The sequence below is a fragment of the Sander vitreus genome, chromosome 6 (genome assembly GCF_031162955.1).
Source record: "Sander vitreus isolate 19-12246 chromosome 6, sanVit1, whole genome shotgun sequence".
Taxonomy (NCBI): domain Eukaryota; kingdom Metazoa; phylum Chordata; class Actinopteri; order Perciformes; family Percidae; genus Sander; species Sander vitreus.
The window spans coordinates 15,561,661-15,572,159 of NC_135860.1; positions in this window are offsets into that span (position 1 = coordinate 15,561,661).

Below are 10,499 nucleotides of genomic sequence, written 5' to 3' on the forward strand. Positions count from 1 at the left end.
AGCACACAAACTCCTTTTTTGAGCCACGGTTTCAATTTGTGCAACATACAGTATATGGAAGGTACTTGCTGCATCATGTTTCAGACACCTCCTGCTGTTCTTTGCTTTTACTAGCTGCTGAGGTCCCGTTCCCTGCCCCAGCATGGTCATCCATCCACCCAACCTCCATTACTCTCCCTCTTGGCAAAACAATAGCAGAATAACATTTTGACTTTCTGGTACAGACACCAGAGTTGTTGCTCCTGTCCTATAAGCTCAAAACTAGGGATGCACCGAATCCGAAACCGAATACCGAATCCTACTCCCATCCTCAGTCCATTAACACAGTAAACACATTAATGAAGTAAACAACGTTGCATAACTTGTATTCTTTCGGATGTTTCATACGCAAATGTTTTAACAGCAGCGATGTTGTGTAATGTTTAGGGTCCTTGCCACCACGAGACAAATCGCCATTGCAAATTGAACATGTAGCTCGACTTGAATCACCTTCTTTTGACTGAAAATACTATCAAACAACACTTTTTCTGCTCACAAGTTCCATTTTCACTTTCTCACAGCCTATTGCATTGAATGGTCAACCTACGTAATCACCTTCCCGTAATCAACGGCGGCATCGTAACGTCGACCAGCGTAGTGCGTGTAGTGCAAGTGTAGGGTTTGGTTCGGTGGAAAAAAATTCTAAGGTTCGGCAGAAACCAAACCCTGTCAAAAAGCCCAATATTCGGAATCCGAAGCCGAATCCTGGATTCGGTGCATCCCTGCTCAAAACGCTTTCTGCTCAATCACATCAGTCTCTCTCTCCTACATGATCCTCCTCTACTTCCTCTAAAAACCTTCCCTTGTCTCCAAGGTCAAATGACTGGGCTTTGTACCTGATAAGTTTGTTTCACTGCAAATGACAGTGCATGACAGCGTCATCTGTGGACCTATAATTTAAATGGAAATGAAACACCACAGAGAGGTGCAGATAGAGTAGACAGAGTAGTATACAGGTTGTTTTAATGACCTTTCATATCATGCAGGGACATGTTTGTTTACAAACAAACAGAAAGCGGTCAGACTTGTTTACCAATTAAACAGCAGTGACAGATGTGTTTACAATCCACAAACACTGCCAGCCTCTGATGATTTTAATATTCATACCTGGCCTCTCCTGAAAACCTCAGTAATAGAGGAGTGAAATGCGATTAGAATGCTTAAATAGACTGGACATATTTTTAACACTTAAAGGTGCCATAGGTAGGATTGTGAAGATCCTTGACTTTCGACAACATCGACAACTCCTCCCCCCTTTCCGTTAAAGCCCAAAACGGTCTCCTAAGCCCCTCCCCCCACAAGGGAGAATGAATGCGTGTGCATGAGCAGTGATTGACACGCAGTTAGACACCCCCCCTGGTCCTGATTGGTGCATCTGAACAGGGAGCTGTGAATTTTTGCAAATCGCACTACAGGCTGTAGGTGGTGCCAGATTTTTTTTTTTAATTACCTGCTTCATGTAGTTCTACTGGAACATAGGGTCAGTTTCAGCAAATATGACAGAAAGTTAGTTTTATAAGTCTTACCTACTAGACAAGCTGAAAATATTCAAAGTATTTGAAGGAACTGAAATGAGCACTTTTTTCATCTTTTTTCCATACTGTCTGTCTGAATATACCTGTATTCACCCTCTGTCTGAAACGCTCGTTTTTATTTATTTACTTCATTAATGTTTACAAGTCTTCCTCATCTCCGCTCTCGGCGTCTCTGCACTGTCATTAAAGCCGGGGAATGTATAGTACAGTTGAGGCATCACAACCGTACATAAGTCCCATTAAAAGGCACCGTTTCTGAATACGGGTTGTGTGCATTTCTCTGTGGATAGAGCGTTTTGATACTTTCACAGTATTTATAAAAACAAATGCAACAAAAAAACGCAGCATCCAGATTACACAACGGAAGTTCTCCAGACCTCCTAGGGGGAGCAGCTAAGTGGAACAGCTTGATTTTTGACCCCACGGGGAGAGAGCGCCCTGCCTTTTTATTAGAGTTGGGTATGGCTGCAGCCTGGAGAACTCCATAGACTGTATATTAAATTCATATTATTATTATTATTATTATTATTATTATTATTATTATTAATAATAACATAATATATTAGTAATATACAGTCTATGCTCCCGTCTCATGCTCTCCCGGCTGGTGCCATCCCCGAGCTTCGGCTTTTCAAAATAAAAGCTAGCGTCTGGTCCGCTATGTGTTTGTACTTTGGTGTTTTGGATGTTTGTGAACTAAACAGTACGGCAATCATGCTAATGAATACAATAACTTTTTCAGCAGATGTCTTACTTACAACATGTTGGAGTTAGCAAAGCAGTTTTGTGTTTATATGTGCGAGCGGGATTTATTCAGTTTGATAAATCCCACGGTAAATTGGCTGGTTTACTAAACAGGGAGGGACTATAAATCCTGTCTGTTTTTTGTATTTCAAGAGCAAATTGCTCCACAATATGAATACAGATTGATCACTTATTTTGTTGGTAACCGTTGTTGTGTAATCACAATATTACACTTGAGTAGGCCTATACTTCAGTAATGCGCCTTTCGGACCTCGAAATTAAACCCTCTCATGTAATATGGCTTAAACAAACGTCAACGTTAAACGCTGATGCAGTTTTAAATGTTTTATTACCACGAGTTTACAGACGTCTCTGCTGATCGAGTATCACCTGTGACCTGAGCCGAGACACACCCACCAAACGAGAGAAAACATATCTCAAACATAGACTTAATATTTACAGTCTATGCAGTCTCTCTCGCTCTCTCTACTCGTAAACAAATTGAGACACAACCGGTAAAGTGATACAGACTGTTAACGCCACCCTGTAAACACGCTAACTGCTAACGTTACCGGAGGACCGGGCAAGCGAGCCACAGCTGTTTACAAGCACCGCAACAGACATATGACAGAAACTGCAAATTGGACGTCCTCATAATGGAAACATTAATTTAACTTTGGCAAAACAACAGTGTAGCCTGCATTATTGAATCAGAATCAGAAAGGGTTTTATTGCCAAGTATGTTTTTTAACACATACAAGGAATTTGTTTTGGTGTTGTTGGTGCACGTCACACATTCTTTAGATTGAATATTAAACAATATAAGTATAAGTATATTTACATAGTATGTATTAAGTTAAAAAATAAAGAATAAATAAAGATATAAATAAAAAATAAAGAGCAAAGAGCATTACAGCAGAGAGAGAACAGTGGCATGAAGGTGGAGTGTCAGGGTGGTTTCCGGGCCTTGTTAATAAGGCTAGTGGCGGAGGGGAAAAAGCTGTTCATGTGACGTGAGGTTTTGGTCCTGATGGACCTCAGCCTCCTGCCAGAGGGGAGTGACTCAAAGAGTTTGTGTCCGGGATGGGAGGGGTCGACCACAATCTTTCCAGCACGCTTCAGAGTCCTGGTGGCGTAAAGGACCTGGAGCGGCAGATTGCAGCCAATCACCTTCTCTGCAGACCGAATGACACGCTGCAGTCTGCCCTTGTCCTTGGCAGTGCTAGCAGCGTACCAGATGGTGATGGAGGATGTGAGGATGGACTCAATGATGGCTGTGTAGAAGTGCACCATCATTGTCTTTGGCATGTTGAATTTCTTCAGCTGCCGCAGAAAGTACATCCTATGTGCTTTCTTCACGAGGGAGCTGATGTTCAGCTCCCACTTGAGGTCCTGGGAGATGGTAGTTCCCAGGAAGATTGTGGAGCCACAGAGGGTGATGGGGGCAGGTGGGGCTGGGTTCTTCCTGAAGTCCACAACCATCTCCACTGTCTTTAGAGCGTTGAGCTCTAGATTGTTTTGCTTGCACCAGGTGGTCAGCCTCCCACCTGTAGGCGGACTCGTCACCATTAGAGATGAGTCCAATGAGGGAGGTGTCGTCTGCAAACTTCAAAAGCTTGACAGACTGGTGAGTGGAGGTGCAGCTTTCCCCAGCTTCACATGCTGCTTCCTATCAGACAGGAAGTCAGTGATCCACCTGCAGGTGGAGTCAGGCACGCCTAGCTGGGAGAGTTTCTTCTGGAGCAGAGCCGGGATCAGTGCAGTGCTTCAAGCTGGATGCGGAGACAGCATCCGGTCCAGCAGCTTTCCTGGGGTTCTGTCTCCTAAAAAGTCTGTTGACGTCCCTCTCATGGATGGAGAGAGTCGTCACTGAGGTGGGTGGGGGGGTGAAGGGGGGGGGGACCTTTATGGAGGGCATTGGTGGGGAGGCCCAGGACCCTGCTGAGGTGGGGGAGGTGGAGGTGAAGCACAGTGGCTGTAGCTGTAGGGAGGTGTCATGGGGGATGGTGTCACGACTGTCCTTTTGTCTTTCATATCGACAGTAGAACTCGTTCAGGTCGTTGGCTAGGTGTCGGTCATTGAAGGAGTGGGGGGTTTTAGGCTTGTAGGTGGTGATCTGCCTAAGTCCTTTCCAGACAGTCGCAGAATCGTTAGCTGAAAACTGGCGTTGGAGCTTCTCAGGGTACCGTCGTTTAGCCTCCTTCACTGCCTTGCTAAACTTGTACTTCGACTCTTTAAATCTGTCTTTGTCCCCACTCCTGAACGCCTCTTCCTTAGTCAGCCTTAATCTTCTGAGTTTGGCTGTGAACCAGGGTTTATCATTGTTGTAACTCACCCTGGTGCTTGATGGAACACAGCAGTCCTCATAGAAGCTGATGTATGACGTCACAGCCTCTGTGTACTCATCCAGACTGTTGGTAGCAGTCCTGAACACATCCCAGTCAGTAAAGTCCAAACACGACTGGAGATCTTCCACAGCCTCACTGGTCCACTTCCTTGATGTCCTCACTACAGGTTTGCAGAGCTTTAGTTTCTGCCTGTACGCGGGGATGAGGTGAACCATGACGTGGTCAGAGAAACCCAGTGCAGCACGGGGGACGGCGTGATAAGCATCCCTGACTGTGGTGTAACAGTGATCCAGAATGTTCTCCTCTCTGGTCGGGCATTTAATATGCTGTCTATATTTAGGGAGTTCATGAGTGAGGGTCCCTTTATTAAAGTCTCCAAGGACAATAACTAGGGAGTCCGGGTTGGTCCGCTCCACACACAGTATCTGGTCGGCGAGCATGCGCTGTGCGTCCTGCACGTTGGCCTGCGGTGAGATGTAAACACCAGAATGAATGAATGGAACTCACGGGATGAATAAAAAGGCTTACAGTTTATGATGAAATATTCCAGGTCATGAGAACAATGCTGCTGGATCACTGTCACGTTGTTGCACCAGCCGCTGTTGATGTAGAAACAGATTCCTCCACCTTTAGTTTTGCCGGAGAGATCTGTGTCTCTGTCTGCTCTGAAAAGCTGGAAGCCTGCCAGCTGCAGCGCAGAGTCCGGTATTAATCCACAGAGCCACGTCTCCGTGAAGCATAAAACAGCAGATGAAGAAAAGTCCCGGTTTCTCATCAACAGCAGTTGTAATTCCTCCAGTTTGTTGGGCAGTGAGCGCAGAGAGGAATATTCCCGGGAACGGTGTGCGCAATCCTCGCTGGCGGAGACGCACAAGAGCACCGGCCCGTTTCCCTCTCCTCCAGCGCCTCGCTGTGTGAGCAAAGGTGAGCGCACCTTTGACCAGAATGTCCAAAACTTCCAGTGAAGGGAGAAGAAAAGTGGGAAATAATGAATGATGACTAAATAATGAATGAGATACGGGTACCATCGCAAGAAACAAAGTTAAAACACAAAACAAAACAAAACAGAGTGCACCAACACACCGTGTCACCATTCTGCGGTGCCATCTTGGTGACACATCTTACATTCTCTATAGGTCGCTCTGCAATGTGTGGTATGTTACGTTATGGAATATTCTTGTAGCTAACGTTACCATCGCCAGCTTCAAAGTTAGGATATGTTGGACAGTAAGATGATTCCCACTTTGTTACAAACTAAATTACAACCATAATGTATAATGTACAGTGTATAGACAAGCTGTGTACATTATTTTGTAGATCATGCAACAACAAAGATTTGTATTCATATGGAACATAGGCTATATGTTTATTTAATTTTTTATATATATATTATGGGGTCTGGAAAGTAGTAGAAATGAAAATCTCCCCCCTGCCAAAATGTTTCCCCTGCATCTGTTCACTGTTGTTGGGTACAGACGGCCGCGAGCTTGCGGTCTTTTAACCGGTTGTTGCAGTAATTTAAAGCCGAGAAAGGGTGGCTGTCAGTCGGGTACAGAGGATAGAGAGTCGCAGTCTTTTTAGCGGTTGTTGTTGTTATGTTTAGATAATACAATGTGACTGTCAGCCGGGTAAAGAGCTCCAAGGGACCACAGGCTTTTATGGCCGTCAACATAGCCAGCATCTAGCTAATGCGCTGTGCTGTGAAGTAATGTCTGGCAATGCGAGACTAGCATCTAGCTAACAATGACATTATGGGACATTGAGTTCAATGTTCTCCACCTGCCAACCTCCGTGAACTTCGAGTCTGGGGAGGAGGGGTGGGGGAAGACGACTCTCTTCAGTATTTTGAATTTGGACTGCAGTAACCATTTTAAATGCTAGCTAAGACTGGGATTTCTGTAACTAGTATCTGATTCTTTTTTTGTGTCAAGCAATACTGTAAGCAAAACCAGCCTTCCTGGCTGGTAACTGTTGAACCTATGCGAAAGCTTGAGGGATTAGGGTTATTTCAGTGGCACAGCTCTATAGAGAGATAACTATGGAATATTTATACAGACCTATTGCCTCTGTCTTACGGATTTGCCTTGATGTATTGCTTTTGTTTTCATCATTCTATGCATTGTAGTTCACTTCAGGTGTAGTTGCCTATATAAATGATTCATAATTCATTCCATTTTCACAGCTTTCCTCCCTGCTACTGCAGACAGGTGGGAAGTAGGGAGTGGAGAGAGGGAGAGAGAGGTAGATTAAACATTGAGAGAGAAACAGAGAAGTTATGGAGAGGTAAGCTGAACAGAGAGGTAGAGGTAGAGTCAACAAAAGAGAAGATGAGAGAATTGGAAAGGTTAGAGAGGCAAGACAAGATGACATGAGATGCATGAGGGATGTAAGGGTAAGAGATAAGGGATAAAGAGTAGAAAAAGAAGAGACTATAGTGGACAGATTAATGTATTTACCACTTATATTCTCTGTATGTTCTTCCAGGATTTGTTGTCATGTTCCTAAGGAAGTAAATGTTACATAAATCTATGGACCATAATTTCAAATCTTTAGACAAAAATGCTACTTAATACACCCTTATTTTATTTTTCTTAAATCCATATTCTAGGTCAAATTAAACAGTGCTAGTTGCTACACAGTGTAAAGTATACTGCATTAGTTAACATACAATAAAAAAAGCAAAAACAAATGGTGATTGGAAAGCACTATTGACCACAACTTGAGGGTTCAGTTTCTCACTCTTCCTTCTCAGAGAACAATAACATATGCTGTGGGCAACTTCACATGCATAATAAACCCGTGCATTAGGCCTTTGATATTGCCTTCATGCATGCACTATCTTCTTGCTCTTGAAAATTTCCCACACTGCTACTGCAGAGTGAACCTCACAACTGTAGGCTACGTTTTCTTTGATGTTGTAGAGGAAATTCATCGTAATTTAATGAACTTTGGCCTTCACATTCCACCCGCAGCCTTTGTATGTTTCTTATTTAACTAAAGAAGACATTAGCCCTGCAGAAAAGGTTACATCACATTTACAATTACATCTTACTGATCCAGTGTTGAATGGCTATCTTAAAATGTCTATATTTTAAATTACCTGTATTAATTTTGTTTTAGTGTTTAGTCCACTGGATTAATGATTTGCCCACAGATTTAACTGCTACATTTGTTTTAAGCTGTCTTAATTTTTGGAAGGAATTGAAGAGTGTTTTCTTCCAAATGTCAACTAATACAGTATATACATATAGCTTGGGGGAAAACATAGCACAGTGTGTGCAACTATGAAACGTATTATTGAGATCTATCCAGACTTGTTTAACATCTACAACTTTTTTCTCACACTTACCAAGAATCTAAAAAGATATTTTTACCTTAAATAAGAAATAAAGAGAACTTGTCACTTAATAACAGCTAAAACTAGAGAACACATGATGACAGAATAATCAAAACAAGAACAAAAGCTACTCTGAACTGGCAAACATTTTTTATAACAGGTATCACTGCTTAAATAAATGAGCCACATGTCATGTGGAGAAGAGAATTAAACTAGTTAATTTTAATTCTTTTTTCTTGACTAAAGGCAGTGAGTACCGTATGAATGCAGACATTTTCAGATGTAAGTTTGGTGTATACAATCCAACATGTGGATGGAAAAAGCACAATGACCCTAATGGTTTATATCGGTTAGACATGGGCAGCTTAGGGGCTAGCCCTTCTTGAACTATAGATTTATTAGTATGCAACACACACACACACACACACACACACACACACACACACACACACACACACACACACACACACACACACAGCAAGCCAACACATAGTAGTACTGCATGGGTTCACATAACCTTAAGTGGCCTTCTTGATCCCCTCACAGCAACATGATAAGCAGACGAAAGGACAGTTTTTATGGGTAATAAATGGCGCCTTCTGCAGCTGAACTTGGATTCATTCACGCTAGTGCATCTACAGTCCGCCCCCTCAGGGAGAGTCTGTCTCCCATTCAATGCAGCATTAATCAATACTTTGAATTAACAACTGAAACAAACTCAAGTGACAATATCACACAGAAAAAGTACATCAAGTATAAAAAGTAAACTATATCTTCAATTTAAATGCAAAACCTCGTCCGTGTGTCTCAGGGTGGGTGTTTACACGCTGACTAAAGTATGTTTGTCAGTTGGAGTTGTTATTTTTCTCTGCAGCATACGCCTCAATAGGCTGTCTGTCTTTTTGGATGGAGCTGGGCAAGACAAATTGACAGCTTCACACACACACACACACACACACACACACAAACACACACACATATACAAATATATATATATATATAAATATATATACACAAGCCACAACGCCCCAATGTGCACATACAACTCCCAAGCCATAACCGCATGAACACACACTCATACAGGCAGGCATGCATTGGCTGATAGACTGAGTGACAGTTTATTTTCAAGATTTAAATGAACAAAGGGATAGAATTGATGCTCTGAGGCAAAGGAGAGCAGAGTAAGCAGAAGAATATGATCTGCACTGGCTGCTTGAGGGTGGATAGATTCTACGACACACGCACTGTCCTTTGTCGCTGCCGTGCAACTGTCTGTCCGTGTTGTATTCAATGACCATTACTGACAGAGTTGCTGAGAGAGCAACAGAGGAAAGAGCGGATATACAAACATAGATATAGTGGTCACCCACACATCTCTTTGACTTAAGTCCTGCAGCAGAAGTGCTACAGCTTTTGCAGAGGAAAGAAACACTGTAATACAGTACGTAATTGGATCCATTGTTATTGAAAATTCCTTTCTGTCAGACAATTGGATGTCAGCCCCTTCGTGGATCAAAATGTGAAAAGGAAGAGAAAAAAGGCAAACGTTTTACAAATTTCCACTTAGCGTGGATCAACAGCGCAGCAAAAAAAAGAGCGACTTTGATCATGGCTCTAGTTTAAAAGGAGATAGTTTGACTAGAATCGGCAACTTACTGAAGCAAAAATGTGTTTAATTAGGATGAGTAGGTTCTGAAACAATTTCCATTTTTTGAGCAAGAATAACATGACATAATGCGAAAAAAAGAGAGAAGAGACAAAGCCTTGAGAAGAGCTGACTTTGGAGATTTTCCCTCCCAGTAGTCTAACATTACACGACAAGAGAGGAGGAGAGAGGGAGACGAGAAAGGTCAGAGGGAGTAGGGATCATCCTCTACCCTTCACCTCCGTCCCGTCTCTTTCTCACCTTGTATGAAGGTTTCTATAAGCTTCATTTCACATACTCTCTCTATTTTGTCGATTCTGCTTCATTTCTCTTTTTTGTCACCTTCTTCCACTCCTCCCTTCTTTATTTCATCCTTTTCTTACTTGTCCTCAGGCTACATATCACATACATTTCCCCTATGTTTCTCTCTCTCTCTGCACTTCCCATTCTTTCCCTAATGACTTTCTCCCCCTCTTTCGCCTCCCTCCTGTGACCGGATGTCCTCCACTCTCTTGTCCTCCCTCCTCTCTTCTCTCCAATTTTTGTCCTCCTCCTGCTTCTCCTTCCTCTGACAGATTTTCATCTATTTCTCCTCCTCCTTCCTCTTGTTTCCCAACTTTCTCCTCTTCCCCACTCTTCCAGCTTCCCTTCTCCTCCTCTCCTCTTCTCCCCACATCCTCCATATCCTTCTCCCTCCTCTCCCTGCTGCTGCTGCTGTCCTCTACCTCAACTCCCCTCCTCTGCTTCTCTCTCCTATTGTCCCATCCCTTCCCTTTATTTCCCGGTCCCAGGGCTCGTTAAACAATGTCCACATTCACCTGACATCATCTGCAGAGAGCCACCTATAGGGG